This window comes from Bos mutus, chromosome 13, assembly GCF_027580195.1.
Source record: "Bos mutus isolate GX-2022 chromosome 13, NWIPB_WYAK_1.1, whole genome shotgun sequence".
NCBI lineage: Eukaryota > Metazoa > Chordata > Mammalia > Artiodactyla > Bovidae > Bos > Bos mutus.
The window spans coordinates 49,537,016-49,554,072 of record NC_091629.1 but is presented as its reverse complement, the minus strand read 5'-3'; the positions used below and the strand labels follow the sequence as shown (position 1 = coordinate 49,554,072).

General features: G+C 51.6%; 1 protein-coding gene across 4 annotated transcripts in view; it reads right to left on the bottom strand.

Moving 5' to 3' along the window:
- EPB41L1 (erythrocyte membrane protein band 4.1 like 1) overlaps positions 1-17,057 on the bottom strand; it is a 165,248-nt gene that overhangs the window by 125,453 nt on the left and 22,738 nt on the right. Inside the window, exon 1 of one of the 4 annotated variants that reach the window (XM_070381664.1) lies at positions 9,625-9,749. The exons of 2 other annotated variants lie outside the window; for them this stretch is intronic. The gene's annotated coding sequence lies outside the window, so the exon portion shown is untranslated. Of the gene's footprint in view, positions 1-9,624; positions 9,750-17,057 lie in introns of those variants that run through there. One more of the 4 variants, XM_070381660.1, reaches the window with a different exon arrangement.

Here is a 17,057-nt window from a genome sequence, read left to right as displayed (position 1 = left end):
CGGTACATAAAACTGCATAACCTTCTATTAAGCACCTGCTCTGTGCAAAGCTCTGTGCTAGGTGCTGGCTGCACAGAAGGTTGCACGAGCGATCTGGTGCTCACAATCTAGCACGAGAGACAAGCCACGTGCCAGGATAAATCAAAGAGCAAGCAGAACTTGTCCCCAGAGGGGAACAGATAAGGTACTATGGGACTGCAGAGGGGGGAAAGACAGGCATCACTGAGGGGGTGGGGGTGAGAGGGCTCACAAGGCTTTGGGGGACAGAAGCTGGCATGGGAGCTGAGCCTGGACAAGGCAGGCAGGATTTCAACAGTGACTGGGGAAGGAGGTGGGTGGCATTCCTGGCAGAGACGAACCCAGGATGGTGGGGCAAAGACATAGGCAAGCACTGGGTGTGTCCCAGGAGCCACAGCAGACCCCTTCTACCAGCTCCTCCTCTTGGCACTGGGCCCAGGCGTCTGGCCCTGAAGAGAGGTCACCATGAGTGTCCCCAGACTCACAGGCACCTGGTTGAATCTGATGAGTGGGCATGGACGGGAAGAAAGGGCTGGGGGCCTGGACACATGGTCTGAGAAGACGGGCTCAAGGGGCTAGAATCCGGGCTCTGCGTAGAAGCTCTGAAGAAGGGAGATGCTAAAGGGAGGAGGTGGTCCCACCAGAAGTGGGACCTTGGGGAGTGCTGGGGAGGCAGCAAGGAAAGGGGCAAAGAATGTGAACTGGACAGCAGAAGACCTGGCTTCTAGAAGCACAGATCAAAGCTGCATGGGACCTGGGGCTTATCCTGTCCAGAACTCACTTTACAGCTGGGAAAACTGAGGCCCCGATAGGGGAAGAGCCGGGTTCCCAGTCCCCAGCATCTTCAGAGCAAAACCAGCCATGTGCTGAGAGCAGGGAGAAATCTGGCTTCAATACCTCCCTCTGCCATGACCTCCTAGTGACCTTTCTCCGGTCCTTAGGCTCCCACTCAACGCAACAATCCTTGTCTCGGCAGTTCCAAACTTTTATGGGTCATGACTCAAAGACTCACATGGTGCCTAGGGGTCCTTTCTGGAGAACAAGGAACACTCTGAGAATTGTGCATGCTATTTCAGAAGTTCACAAACATCTGAGACCAGTGTTCTCCGAGGACAATCTGAGAACCCTCCGTGTCCCAGTCACCTCAACTGGAACTGATTAAAATGGGCTGATTCCAGGGCCCCAGCACAGGGTGCTGAGTCACAGTGGTTTTTAGCTGTCTCACCTATTGAATGTAGAGAGGGCTCCATGGCTAGAAGTTTTAAAGCCACTGCTCATTAATCAAAGTCCCCTCTGGTTGAGCCACCTGCTCAAGCTGACCATGGTCAAGGTCAAGGTCATGGTGGGGGTGGGTGGAGGCCCAGCAAGTAGATTGAAGCTGGCCAGATTCTGAAGTGACCTTCTGAGATCGGCAGCCCTGCCTGGGAGGCCGTCTGGACTCCTGAGCTGAACTTGGGCTGAGAGGAAGGTTTCTATCAATCTCAGCCGAAAGGCTCTTTTCCTCTCTCCAGACTCTCACTCTGGCCCTTGGCCAGGTCTGGCTCCCTTCCTTTTCCTTTTGAGAACAAGTGTGCTTTCCTGGCTTCAGCCTCTGCCTCCCTCCCCTCCATCACTGAGGCTGATAGAGGACCTCCAAGCCCCCAAACACCCTTCCAAGCTTTGAAAGATGATAAGCTTATTTAACCAGGACACTCTGGGAAATCCATGAAAAACTAAGAAAACCAGTGACAAAACATCTTAAGAAAAGCTGGGACTTCTCTGGCGATCCAGTGGTTAAGACTCCACCTTCCAGTGCAGGGGGTGTGGGTGTGGGTGTGGGTTTGATCCCTGATTGGGGAATGTAGGTCCCACATGCCTCAGGGTGCAGTCTAAAATTTTTTAAATAAATCAAATGAAGTCTGGATTTTTTTTTCAATAGTTAATAAATATATAAATAAAAAGCCAAATGCCTTCAGTCCTACCCTGTCACCTGCCCCTGACGCAGCATTTCTCCTGCAGGTGGGCAGCTGCCTAGAACCAGGGGCCGAGCACCTATAGGAAAGCTGGTCTCTGATGGGGTAACAGCACAAGCTTGAGAGGAAGCCTGCGGTGGAATCCACAGCCTCCGTTCTCCAGATTTGAGCAAGTGTGCATCCCTCTGCGGACACCTAAGTATCCTCCAAGGCTCCATCAGGGCAGTATGGGAAAGGTTCAGGAGCACCCGTGGGCTTTGGATAGCTCTGGACTGAAATCCCAGCTGTGCCACTTGCTGGCTGAGGACTGGGTAGGACTTGGGCAAGTTATTAGCCTCCTTTAATAAAATGGGATCGTAATCCCTGCCTCACTGGGTAGCTGCGAGGATTAAAAGACATAAGGCGCATAAAGCGCTTAGCACGGGGCCTGGCACCTGGTGAGCCAATAAACGTAAGCGCTTGTTTATCAGTCACCAGCCCAGCCTCTAATGAGGAAGACTCTAAGCTTTCTAATTCTTAGGTGGCCTCAAGCAACCCCCAAACCAGCCACCAGAACTGGGTCTTTATCTTCAGACCTTTAATCTGGAGAGATGATGGGTAGAGAGAGAGGGGGAGGGAAGAAGGCAGGAGAAGGGAATGAGAAGGAATTGAGAAGAGGGAGGAGGAAGGGAAAGGATAGTCAAGACTGAGGAGGGGCCTGGCTTCCCAGCTTGGGGGAAGGAAGATGACTTTGGGGAAACTGCCAAAACAGGCAAAACTCCTTTCCAGAGCCTTCCCCAGGCCGGCCAAGGCAAGGCTGAGGGGTACACAGCCTGCTGAGAAGCACCGCCCTGGCTGTCAGTAGGGACGTTGAAGCCTTGGGTTACCTCCACGTTCTGGCTCCCCACGAGGCTGCTGCCTGCCCATGGCGGGCGGCCTCCACCCCCAGAGCAGGGAGAGATGGCCAGAGTCAGGCTGAGAGCAAAATGACCTGCCCATTGAGCTTGCGGAGGCAGTGCTCGTCCACTCAGGACTCAGGGACCCCCTTGCTGGGGAATCCGATCCTAACTGAGCAGGACTCTGCCCGCTGGCTCCCCAGATCTGGGCCTCGTGTCATCCTCTCTTTAGGCCGCCACCTGCGCCAAGGTCCTGCTTCTGGGGCTAAAGTTGCAGCCAGGCAAAAAGGACCATTCAGACTCTAAACAGGAACCACAAACAGGGTGTTCCAATTGCCCCTGACCAGCTGTGTGACCTTCAGGGGTGTCACTTCCCTCAGAGTCTGCTTCCCTCCTCTGGCTAATGAGGGCAATGGAGGACCAGCATCTCGAAGGTTCTCCTGACTCTGACAGCAGCTCTCCTGCTGGTAGGACGCCTCGGAGCACAAAGGGGCAACGAGGACTTGCCTCAGAAGAAGAGTGGGCCGGGCTGGGCTCTGCTGAGAGTGCTGTGGATGTGGCAATGGCCAAGGGTTATCATAGAGATGATGATTATAATTAAAAATCACAGCCACGAACTCAAAAGCAATTTACAAAGAGCTTTCTCATTATCCTCTGGGATTCACAATCGGGTGAGGTAGGTAGACCTGGATGATGACTATTTATATTTGGCAGATGAGGAAAGTGACGCAAGATTTAGGTGACTTGTCCAGGCTACTAAGTGCAGAGAAAGGGGAGCCAAAGAGGAAGTAATAATTCCTGGGTGCATGCTGTGTGCCACCTCACCAGGCTTACTCACGTCTGTTGTCCTTGGTTTTATTTTTTCAGTATATTTTAGTTAATGTATTTATTTGACAGCGCCGTGCCCTTGTTGCAGCACACAGGATCTTTAGTTTCGGCATGTGGACAGTTGCAGCCTGTGGGATCTTAGTGCCCTGACCAGGGATCGAACCCAGGCTCCCTGCATTGGGAACTCAGAGTCTTAGCCATTGGACCACCAGGGAAGTCCCCACATTTGTTACCTTGACCACGTCTCACCACCACAACCCAGCACTCCAGGTGCTACTGTTCCCATTTCAGAGAAGACGACACTGAGGCTGAGAAAAAGCATCATGGCTGTTCCATGGCAAAGCCTGGATTGGGACCTGGGCTTGGGGGACCCCAAGGCCTGCACTCTTTTCCATCTTCCTGTATGTACTGGGTTGAATAGTGTCCACCCTCAAATTCATGTCTTCAAAGAAGCTCAGAAGGTGGCCTTGTTTGGAAACAGAGTCTTTGCAGATGCAATTAGTTAAAATAAAATGAGGTCATGCTGGCACTAAGCCCAACATGACTGATGTCCTTAGAAGAGGAGATGACACAGAGACACACCGGGAGGAAGGGGAGAAAGCCACGTGACCACAGAGGCAGGTGCAGCTGCAAGCCAGGGAGCTCCACGGATTGCTGGCCACCACCAGAAGTTAGGAGGGGGCACTGAACAGACCCCCTGCTCAGAGCTTTCAGATGAAACCAACATTGCCGACACCTTGCTTTCTGACTTCTAGTTCTACACTGCAAGAGAAAACATTTCTGCTTTTTTAAGCCACCCAGATTGTGGTATTTCATGAAGCAGCTCTAGGAAATTAATACATGGTGAGTCCATGGAGCAGCAGACCTGGAATTCTTAAATTCCAGTTTTCAGATTGCCACTCGCTAGGCAGTCTTGGAGGTGAATGGAGGCCTGAGGTCCTGGGAGAAGTCATTTTCATCTCTCCCTCACCACTCCGGTTCAGGCTGACCGGAAGTCTCCATCCACCAGGCTTATTCTGTGTTCCAGGTCTCTATCCACCCCACCAGGCCCTTCCATCATGCAAATAAGAACCCTGTGAGCCCCAGGTGAACAATCCTCCCCCTCCACCCAAGCCAACCTCCCCCACCACCTGGAGAGCTGTGGTTTTGAAATGCAAATCTGATCCTTCCTGGCTAGCTTAGTCTTCTTCCCTAACTCCACCAGCACCTGTAGGACTCAAGCTCTTCAGCCCCGGCCAGATCTGGCCTCAAACTTCCTCTTTATCTCCAGCCACTCACTGCACCTGTCCCCACCACTCACCACCTTCTGCTCCAACCACATGGAACTCTTTGTATTTCCCTTAACAAGTCACGATGCCTTTGCATGAGCTGCTCCAGCTACCTGGAAAATAAAATCTAGCCCAAACACTGCCTTTTCCTCCACAAACAGCCATACCCTGACACCCTGTACATTGTACCATCGCATTGCACATTACCCCACATACCCAGCCTGGGAGCATGCTGCATTCATTTCTGTCTCTGTAGGCCTAGGGCCCAGTACAAAGGCATTCAAGAATATTGAACTGTTGGGACTTCCCTGGTGGTCCAGTGGTTAAGAATCTGCCTTCCAAAAGCAGGGGATGCAGGTTCGATCCCTAGTCGGGAAACTAAGATCCCATATACCATGGCAGAGCAACTAAGCCTGCACTCTGCCACTATTGAAGCCTACTTGCTCTGAAGCCCTCAGGCCATAACTACAGAGTTTGTGCACCATAATGAAAGATCCCATAGAACGCAACAATGATCCTGCATACTGCAAATAAGTCCCAATACAAATTCATAAGTTAATTGATTTTTTAATAAAAGAATGTATATTACTTCATTCATTCTCAGAACCCAATACTATTATTGATCCTATTTTATAGGTGAGGAAATGAAGAGATGAAGCCACTTGCCCAAGTCTACTCGACTAGTGTGTGGCAATGGCAGTGCTACATACTCTAGGGCCACTGCTAGTAGCCAATGCCAGGCATACCACCATCCTGATACCCTCATTTCACAGAAGAGGAAGCAAACAAGAAAGGAGAAGTGACTTGCTCACAGTCGTGTAATAAGACATGGACCTAGATCTTTAGATCTCTTATTCAGCATTCTTCTTGTCATTCTTGAAGGAACTTAACCCAGGAGGACACAGAAAACTGTGTCTTCTGAAGAGCTTTTTCCCGCCTCCCCTAGAGCAGAGCCCAGCATGGACCTGGGCACCCAGTAGGGTCTCAAATCTATGGTGACATAGCAGTGAAAAATAAGACAGATATATAAATCTACTTCAAAAAAAACATCTGAGGCCTGCTCAGATATTAAAAGATCAGGGCTTGAGAGGACACTTCAGGTACCATTTAATATGAGCACTGCATGTTCAGTTGCTCAGTTGTGTCCTGCTCTTTGCGACCCCATGGACTGTTGCCCACCAGGCTCCTCTGTCCTTGGGATTCTCCAGGCAAGAATACCAGAGTGGGTTTGCATGCCCTCCTCCAGGGGATCTTCTCGACCCAGGGATCGAGCCCACGTCTCCTGTGTCTCCTACACTGGCAGGCAGATTCTTTACCACTGAGCCACCTGGGAAGCCCTAAGTATCATTTAGTACCATCTTCCATTTGATAAAGTCATCCATTCAACAAATTTATCAAACACGAATCGTAAGCCAAACACTGTGTGGGACACTAGGAGGACTGAGAAGCAGGTTCCTGCCCAGATGGCATCACAATCCAGCGAGGGGAGACAGACAACCAGCTAACAAGTTCAAGTATAATTACAAATTCTCACAAGCGCTACGAAATACAGGAAGAATGTAAAACAGGAAAAACTGACTTGTCTTAGGGAGTTGCTGGGTGAAGGCTCCCCTGAGAAAGTGATTTTTGAGCTGAAATCTCAAGAGTGGAAGTTAAGCAAGACAAGAAGCAGAGGAAGGGTATGGTAGATGGAGGGAACAGCAAGTGCAAAATCCCAAAGACATATGAGCTCCTGGTGCCTGGATGAACTGAAGGAAGGCCAGAGTGATGGTTTCTAGGGAGGTGGGCAGGGACTCAGTCTTGCGGGTCCTGTAGATCTGCATAAAAAGTGGAGAAATGAAGCAGAACAGGGAAAACCCCTTACTCAGAATCTGGCCCAGAGCAGACACTGTCAATGAGTCATTGTATTATTTCGTGAAGGAGCAATTTGTCCGAGATCGCAAGGAAGACCTGAGACTTGAAGCCAGCACCTCTACTAACCAGGTTATGGCTGTCAGCTGTTTCAGGAAGGGGGCAGGAGATGCTTTCCAGGGGTTTCCTCCTCTAGGAGGTTCCAGCTTCCTGTCTGCACCTCTCTTGAGCTCTAGTGTGCATCAGAATTACCTGTGTCTGTTAAAACATGGACTGTTGGGCACCACCCCAAGAGTTATTGATTCTGTATATCTGGTGGGAGCCCCAAGAATGTCTAACAAGATCCTAGGTCACCCTGCTGCTGCTTCTGGTAGGGTGACCATACTCTGAGAATCACTGCTCTAGACTGGAATATATGAGGGCAAGGGGGAGCGGTGAGTGAGACCCATGGCCAGGATATTTGGAGGATGTGTTGCGCTCAGTTGTGTCCGACTGTCTGCAACCCCATGGACAATAGCCCACCAGGCTCCTCTCTCCATGGGATTCTCCAGGCAAGAATACTGCAGTGGGTTGCCATTTCCTCCTCCAGGGGATCTTCCCTACCCAGGGATCGAACCTGTGTCTCCTGCATTGGCAGGTAGATTCTTTATCCCTAGCGCCACTTGGGAGGCCCCCATTTAGGGGCTGGAAAGGTAGATTCCTAAATGTGAGTAACAGTGAGACAAACTCTAGCACTCTGAGAAAGGGAAGGGGCCTCAAAGTCCAGAATCCAGCCTAGTAGCTGCTCACCTAGGGAAACTGAGGCTTAGGGGGTTTAGACTCTTACATAAAAGAAGCTCAAAAAAATGTGTTGAGTGAATAGGTAAGTACATGAAAGGTTTGACCAAAGTCAAAAGGAGACCCCAGCACCAAATTCCAGGGCTCCTGAGCTGCAGACCAGCCTTTCCTGCCCTGGGAAAGAGATTCGGGAAAGACAACAGCAGGATCAGCTTACCCCCAACTTCTGCTGACTTGGTGGGGAAACATTTTTAAAATTGCAGAAATCTGCTGTTGGCCCAATCCTATTACCCAGCCACCCTCCTTCTTTTCGCACTGCCAGCTCACTTTATACTTCAAATCCTGTGTACTTTATCCTGGCAAGCTGAGCAGCAGAGGGGGAGGTCAGGTTCTAGGGAAGAAGACCTACAAGTGAAGTGTGAATTCTTACACTTGGATAGCCTTCTTCGAGAACACTTCCTTCCTCTTGGAAGTGTCTCCATTTCTATCCTCCTAGCTAGTCTAATCTCATTCTACCTACATTTCGGTACCAGCATTTGAAACCTGCAAAGCCAGGGGCTAAATTTCCAAACCACCTTTTCACCCAGTTTTTCTAAAACAGGGTGGCCCTGGACAAAATTTTTCTATTCTCTTCCAGTTGGCAGCAAAATGCCATTTCTCTTGCAAACCCACATGCACAGACTCACTAACACACAAACAGCTATGTGTACATACACAGAAACAAATATACCAAAGCTCATGGAAAAACACATACACATAGACATCAAGAGATGCCTTATTCGCTGTTCACTGATAAAATACACCTGTGCCTTCAAACGCACAAGAAACACACAGAGAGAACATGCACACATGCACACATTTCCAAATGCCTGTGCTGCATCAATTGATGGAGAAAGGAGTAAGACACACCCAGAGACCTCTCTCGGAGTAGATACCTCCTGAAGGGGGATTCCTTGGAGTAGGGGCACTGGCCCTTCAAGAGAGTGGATCTCCCTCCTCCCCTCAGGGCACCTAAGGTGCGGCTCTACCCCAGGGAGCAGGGAGGGGTAAGGGTGGGTGTTCGGCAGCCCTGGTCGGGCCCGGTCTGCCTCCGAGCGACAGTCCCAGCGCCACTACAGGAAACAGATCCCTGAACCGACTGGGTCACCAACCTGGGGACCGCTGTCGCCACCGCCACCCGCACACACACACCCCCGGGCTCCAGGCAGGACACGCCCTCTGCTCCGGCTCAGCCGGGCGCGCCGGCTCCGCTGTCACCCCGGCTCCCTCCGGCCCCCCGGGCGTGGCCGCCCACCTGCCGGCGGGGAGTCTCGGCCCCGAGGGCACCCTCCCACCGCCGCCGCCGCCCTCTGCCCAGGCCAGGTGCCCGGTTCCCGGCGACGGAGGCGCCTCGGCAGCCGCCCCCACCCCTTTCCTCCCGGCTGTGTGCAGACAAAGCCGCGCACACGCACATCGGGGCTACGCGGGGCTACGCGGGTGCACACCCGCCCTCACACGCGCACACACGGGGACTCACACTGGCGCGCGCGCACACACACGCACACCGCCACAGGTTCCAGCCACCGGCGAAGCCATCGGCACACACCCTCATCCAAATGTACACACAGTTGCACATTCAGACACACCCTCTCATAGACACATTGACGCCCAGACACACGCATACACACACACCACCCGGACACGCGGAGACACAGGGCACACACCCTCTCACACACGCACGCGCACACACCGATCATCCACTTGCACGGACCCACGGGCACACGCGCGCTCACACCCCACACACATCCGGCGACGAAGACCCCGACACACACACATACGGGCGCCAGTACTGAGACGCACAAACCGAGGCGCGGGTCCCCCCAACCCCGCCGGCTCTGGGCGCCCGCCGCCCGCCTTGGTGGTGTCCACCCCGCCTCCGGAGCCTGCCCACCCGCCTGTCAGTGCTCCAGGACCCGGAATCGCGCTCGGAGCCCTCGGCGATTCCCCTCCCAACGTCCACCAGCCCAGACGCGGCGGGGTCCCCGGGGCCCCGAGTGGGCGGCGAGGGCGGCTAACCTGGCTGCTGCGGCGCGGCTTCCGGGCGCTGTCTGTCCTCGGTCGGTGTGTCCGGCGGCCGCCCGGCGGACTCCGAGGCGCACTGGAGCTGCGCACAAACGCCCGGCTCGCTCTCTGGCTCGCCCGCTCCCTCCCTCCCTCCCGCGGCGCAGCCCCCTCCCCGCCCGCCCCCCTCGCCCAGGCTCCCCCCTCCGCCCCGCCCCGGCCGGCTCCCGGCGAGGAAGCGCCGGCTATCCCGGCCGCCACGGGCAAGCGAGAGAGCGAGCAGCGGGAGGAGCGCCGCCGCGCGAGCTGCCCGAGCCGCCCGAGCCGGGGCCGCGCGTCGGGAGGAGCCGCGCCGGCCCCCGGGGAGGGGAGTAAGGGAGGGGGCTGAGCCCCGTGAGCCCTCCTGGCGCTGCTGGCCCGCCGCCCGATTCCCCACGTGGGCCGGGCGCCTGTCTGTGTCGCCGCGGAGCTCAGAGGCCGGGGCGAGTGGCGGGGAGACCCCGAGGAGACCCCACCCAGGGCCCCCGCGCCCTCCCCGTCCCAGCCTGGTGGGCTCGGGCCCCGCCCCCCGCCTCCTCCCGGTCCCCGCCAGCGCCGACCTCGGTTTTCCCTGGCTAAGACGCCTCGGCTCTCGGCCCAATGCCCCGGACTAACCCCACGGCCCCGGCGCCCAGCTCGCCGGCCGGGTCCACCTCCAGCCCCGACCTGGCCGACGCCCACCCGCCTCCCAGCCGCCCTCCCATTGTTCCCGCGACCCGAGCTCGAGGAAGACCGCGCCGCTCATTCGGGGGACAGCTCAGCTCAGGTGGCAATACCTCTGAATCCTGGCAGGGGTAGGGTGCTTTCCAAGGGTTGGCCCCTGTCTCGGGGCGCCAACGCCCACCCTCCACAATCTCAGGCACACCCAAAGTAAAGAGCTTTTCTAAATTAGAGTTTAAATCACCACCGCCCTTAGAGGTGCCCCGTCAGGTCCTACTTTGAGTACAGACTGAGGCTTGGGAGGAAGAACTAACCTAAGTTCAGCAAGCTCGAGACAGCAGCGAGGAGAAGGCAGGGAACCCATTAGGGATCCACATTCCTCAGAAGAAACAGGGGATTCCTGCCAGAGCTCCTGAGATAGGGGCAGGCCCTCCAGAAGTACAGGGAATAATGAGCCTGACCTCCTTGGTTAGACACGACTTAAAACACAGAAATGTGGAAGAAGCCGCACTTTCAGAGGCTTTACTGGATGAAAAGGCCTACTACGTGCAGGAAGTCGCATCTACTTTGTCTCACTTAGCCCTGACTGTGGTGCTGTGAGGCAGCTGTGATTATCATTTCATCATTTTATAGATGAAAGCTTGTCCTGGGTCTCTCCAGCAGGACAAACAGAACCAAGATGAAGCCTAACAGTGACTGGAGTTCTTCACTGCAGTAACCCCTCCAGCAGAGGACAGGAAGTGCCAGGTAAGCAGCCAAGAACATAAAAAATCAAGAAGGGCAGGCCTCGTTTGGGCCTGAAAAGTCATCCACAAACTAAAAGAGGTCAGAAGTGAGGACCTGAGACCCCAAAGCAGGACTGAGCATGAACAAATAATAGCTAATATTACATTAATTACTATATGCCAGGTGCTGTTCTAAGAGCTTTACTTGCATTAACTCATTTAATCCCATAACAACATGGTGGGATGGAGGTTCTTAGGAAACTGAAACACGAAGACATTATATAGTCTATAAAGTGGCAGAGAGGACATCCCTGGTGGTCCAATGATTAAGAATCTGCCTTCGAATGCAGGGGACATTGGTTCAATCCCTGGTCCTAGAAAATTCCACATGCTGCAGGGCAACTGAGTCCATGTGCAGCCACTAGAGAGCCCCCAACAAAGACCCAGTGCAGCCAAAAACTAATAATAAAAATAAATGAATAAATATTTTCTTAAATAAACAAAGTGGCAGAATCAGGATCCAAACCCAGGAAGCTGATTCTCAAGCTTGAACTTAGCTACTATAGGCCAGAAAGAAGCAACCCTGAATGCAAGGTGAAGGCATTTGAATTCCTAGCAGGACTCTTTACTTGCCATTGTCTGTCTCGTGTGTACCAGGTGCCTGGCACACAGGGCCTGGTATATAGGCCTCATGGGTTAAACTAGTGCCTGAGTGACCCTGGAGTGCAGAGGGCCATGTGCGGCGCTCCGGTGCAGCTCTGGTCCACTGGACATTTTTATCAGTGGTTTTAGATGAAGCAGAGGAAGGCATGAAATGCTAATCAAATCTACAGCTGTCATGAAGTTGGGAGGGCCCACAAACACTCCGGAAACCAAAATGAGTTTCTAAAAGATCTCAGCAGCCTTGGAGCTGAGCTGGAACTAACAAGATGAAGTGAGGGCCACAAGGGATAAATGTAAATGCCTGCCCTTCAGTCCAAACCAGAGCAGTCCCATAGAACTTTCAGTGATAATAGAAATGTCCTAAATAGGCATTGTCTGACTTAGTAGCCACTAGACAACTGTGGGGGTTGAGCCCTTGAAATGTGACTCCTACAAATGAGAAACTAAAATCTTAATTTCAATTAGTGGTAAGTATTTTTTTTTTCTTTTTAAGTACTTTAAATGTAAATTGTCACATGGGGCCAATGGGTGCCATGTTGGACCAGTGCCCAAAATACAGGGTAGAAAGAATCTAGATTAAGAGCGGTTTTAGTGACAATGACTTACAGGTTTGAGTTGACCTCAAGCTCAACAATAGGTGGCTACATAAAAAAAAAAAGAAAGAAAGAAGGAAGGGAGGGTAGGAGGAAAGAAAAAAGGAAGGAAGGGGAGGAGAGTGAACATGATATACTGTATCGACAGAAACAGAAGGTTAGACCTCTGTGGTTCTAATTCAGCCTCTGTTAGAGACTCTGGGCTGACTTGAGCTGATCACAGCTGGGCCACAGAGCTCAGCTCCAGACCCACGTTCCGAAGGGTACACTGTCACACTAGAGCATGTCTAGAAGAAAGCAGAATGCTGAAACCCGGGTGCCATGTTCTGTGGCAAATTCAATAAATACCCTGAAGAAGGAAAAGCACAGGAGGATATAGGAGCTGTCTCCAAACATCTGAAGGGCTGTCATACAGAAAGGGGATTTGATCAGTTTCTTATTTTTTAGGCCTAATAAACAAAACAAAAAACTCTGTGAAGCCCTGAGCCCTACTCTCTGATGGAAGGATCCATGTCTGATTCCTCTTTCTTATTCTCCTCAGCACCTAATCCACCCAGGACCTGGCTCATATCAAACACTGACTACAATTTGCTGACAAATGGATGTGAAAGAATTCCACTCAGCTTCAGTGGGTGGACACCCAGGAGGAGCATTTCAGCTTATTATAAAGAACTCTAACAGTCAACAGGGCTTCCCTGGTGGCTCAGGGGTAAAGAATCTGCCTGCCAATGCAGGAGTGCATGCCTGCGTACTTGGTCGCTTCAGTCATGTCTGACTCTTTGAGACCCTATGGACTGTAGCCCACCACACTCCTCTGTCCATGGGATTTTGCAGGCAAGAAAACTGGAGTGAGTGGGTTGCCATGCCCTCCTCCAAGGGATCTTCCTGGCCCAGGGATTGAACTCCTGTCTCCTGTGTCTCCTGCCTTGCAGGCAGATTCTTTACCACTGAGCTGCCAGGGAAGCTCCAATGCAGGAGACACAGGTACAATTTCTGGATCTGGAAGATCCCCTGGAGGAAGAAATGGTGACCCACTCCAGTATTCTTGCCTGGGAAATCCCATGGACGGAGGAGCCTGGTCCATGGGGTTGCAAAGAAGTCGGACACAACTTAGCGACTAGACAACAACAGTAATCAACAGGATCCAAGGATGCAGTGGACCACCATGGGAGTGAGGAACTCCCTGTCAATAAATGTCAATAAATGTATTCAAACAAAGACTGGATCTTCAGTTAGAGGTTGAACCAGGAATCAGATAACTCTTCAGGCTGAAAAATGAGTACGTTCTATTAGAAAGAGACAAGATCAAGGCTGTGCTTCCAGACAGTCACCAGGCTGAATATATAGAACAAATTGACAGGAAGGCACTAAAGGCAGGGAGGACCACTTAGGGACCACTGCAGTGGTCCAGAAGATTGGAGAATAGGTGGGGTGGCAGTGGGAAAAGAAAGCCTAGGACAGGTGTGTGGTGACAGGAGCGCTGGCCCTGGGCTGGGAGCTACAGGTTTAGTCCTACCTCTGCCATGGACTTTTTGTGGGGTGACTTCACTTCCACTTTTCACTTTCATGCATTGGAGAAGGAAATGGCGACCCACTCCACTGTTCTTGCCTGGAGAATCCCAGGGACGGGGGAACCTGGTGGGCTGCTGTCTGTGGGGTCGCACAGAGTCGGACACGACGGAAGCAACTTAGCAGCGGCAGCGGCAGCAGGGTAAACCCTTCCCTTCTCTGGACTTCAGTTTCCCCATCTGTGAAATGCAGAATAATCTCCAAGTCCCTGCTAACTCTGGATTCTTTATATAATATATATATATTTTAAACTTATTTAACTGGTCTCAGTTGCAGCATGTAACTTCTTTATGGCTTAAGGGCTTCTCGAGTTGCAGCACATGGGCTCTCTAGTTGTGGTGCCCAGGCTTAGTTGCCGCACGGCATGAGGGATCTTAGCTCCCCAATCAGAGATCGAACTCATGTCCCCTGCATTGGAAGGCGGATTCTTCCCCACCTCCTCCCAGGGAAGTCCCAGGATAGCTTTATTTATTAATTTTTGTTTGCTTGTTTATTTTTGGTTGCTCTGGGTCTTCGTTGCTGAGCACAGACTTTCTCTAGTTGTGGCCAACGGGTCTACTCTTCATTGTGGTTTATGGGCTTCTCTTATTGTGGAGCACAGGCTCTAGGCACATGGGCTCCATGGCATGTAGAATCTTCCCAAACCAGGGATCAAACCCTACATTGGCAGGCAGATTCTGATCCACTGTACCACCAGCGAAGTCCCCAACTCTAGATTCTGTTTCTGCAAAAGAGATTATGAAGGATGCTTCAGAGTAACAGTACCACCAGTCTCATACAATCATTATTATTACAAAGGCTGCCCCCATAAGATTTGATGACTAGATTGGCAGGAAGGCACCATAACGAGTCAATGGACTGTATGTGTGTGTGGCGGTGGGGTGGGCAGGGGACAAGGACATCTGATCTTTGGGGTGGGTCAGCTAATCTCTCTACTCCTCCCCCTTGGGAGGAGATAGTGTAAAGACAGTGCTATGTGCCGTCACCTCCTGATCAACTTCCTCATTCATCTGAGCCACACCTCATACTTGGCTAAAGGAAGCAGTCTGTCCAGGGTGAGTTAGACTCCGTGTCCTTCCTTTTAACGTTCCCAGGTGTGGTCCTTTCCTTAAATAATAAGTGTCATCAACTCATATGAAAACAGACAGTATTATTGAGCACTATGTGCCAAGCACTTTATTTACATAGTTTTCTCACCCTGAGAGGTAGCTCTAATTATTACCCCCATTTTATAGATGAGGGCACCATGGCTCATGGAGCTTTGCATTTTTCCCACAGTCGCATCATTTATGAGGGGGATTCCAACACAGGTCTGTGTAATATCAAGGCTGCATTCCTAAGGGCATCTAACATTTAACTATATATTTTTACAACTGCTTAAGGAAGAAGGCAAGATGGTCTCCAGATGACAGCTGGGGAAACTGAAGCTCAAAGAGGTTAAATTCAATCACTTGGACAAATTAGTGAAAGCTTTCACGGTGCAGTTCACACTCTTTCCTATTCGCTGCTCCTCTCCTCTGACCCAGCAGTGCTCTCACCCTTCCCCATACCTTCCAAGGCCTCCCCAGTCCTCCTACACCTGATGGGTAGGGACTTGCCCAGACCACTTAAGAGAAGGACTTTTACTTGTCCTTTTCCTGGGGCGGGGAAAGGGGAGGGCTTCTGAAAGGCAAAAGTTAATTCCCACCTCCTCTGTCACCACCACCAACACACACACACCCCAGCCCAAGGGCTCGAGGTGAGGGTGCTAAAGGCTTACAGAGTGAGTCACGGGGTGCTGACCTGCCAGTCACCTAAGCACCAGGTGCTAAGCTTAGGTTAGAGGGATGAAAAAGTAGGCCAAGTGTTCTCATCCCCAGGAGCATGGCCCCATTGCAGCTCAGTGCCCCCCCCCACCCCCCACCACTCATCTCATCCCCAAATACTGCAGACATTTAGGGGACACTGTGCAAGGCCCTGGGGCAGAGGAGACACATGAGAAATAAGAATGCATTCCCACCCTTCAGAGGGGATAGGGCAGTGAGTACAAAACAGTATATATTTATAAAGTGTGATGGGAGAGACTTACCTGGTGGTTCAGTGGTTAAGAATCCACCTTCCAATGCAGGTGACTCAGGTTTGATCCCTGGTCCAGGAACTAAAATCCCAGATGCCTCGGGGCAACTAAGCCCATTCAGTTCAGTTCAGTTCAGTTCAGTCACTCAGTCAAGTCCAACTCTTTGCAACCCCATGGACTGCAGCTTTCCAGGCTTCCCCGTCCATCACCAACTCCCAGCTCCCGAAGCTTGCTCAAACTCATATCCATCGAGTTAGTTATGCCATTCAACCATCTCATCCTCTGTCATCCCTGTCTCCTGCCTTCAATCTTTCCCAGCATCAGGGTCTTTTCCAGTGAATCAGTTCTTCACATCAGGTGGCCAAAGTATTGGAGTTTCGGCTTCAGCATCAGTTCTTCCAATGAATATTCAGGACTGATTTCCTTTAGGATGGACTGGTTGGATCTCCTTGCAATCCAAGGGACTCTCAAGAGTCTTCTCCAACACCACAGCTCAAAAGTATCAATTCTTCAGCACTCAGCTTTCTTTATAGTCCAACTCTCACATCCATACATGACTACTGGAAAAACCATAGCTTTGACTAGGTGGACTTTGTTGGCAAAGTAATGTCTCTGCTTTTTAATATGATGTCTAGGTTGGTCATAGCTTTTCTTCCAAGGAGCAAGCATCTTTTAATTTCATAGCTGCAGTCACCATCTGCCCACTAACCACAACTAAAAAACCTCCTAAAGGTCACACTAGAGAAAGCTAATGTGCTAGAACAAAAACCCAGCACAGCCAAAATTAAAAAAAAAAAAGTGATGGGGGCACATGGTGATTAATTCTATTAGGTAGGTAGAATAGGGAAAAGGAGTCCAAAATGTCAGTGGCTAAAAGACAAGGAAGGTCCGAGGACCAGAGTGAAGACTTCAGGCAGAACAAACAGAACAAACAGCACTCCTGGGTAAGCCCAATTTGCATAGGGCAGGCCCAGGTGGAGGAAAAAACATACAAAAGGAGGAGCCAAAGCGCTTTCTCACGGACTCTCTCTCCCGCGTGCATGCATGCGCTCTTTTCTCTCTCTCTTTCTCTCTCTCTTTCTCTCTCTCTTTCTCTCTCTCTCTCTCTCTCACTCTCCTGCTATCTTCTAAATAAAATGGAGC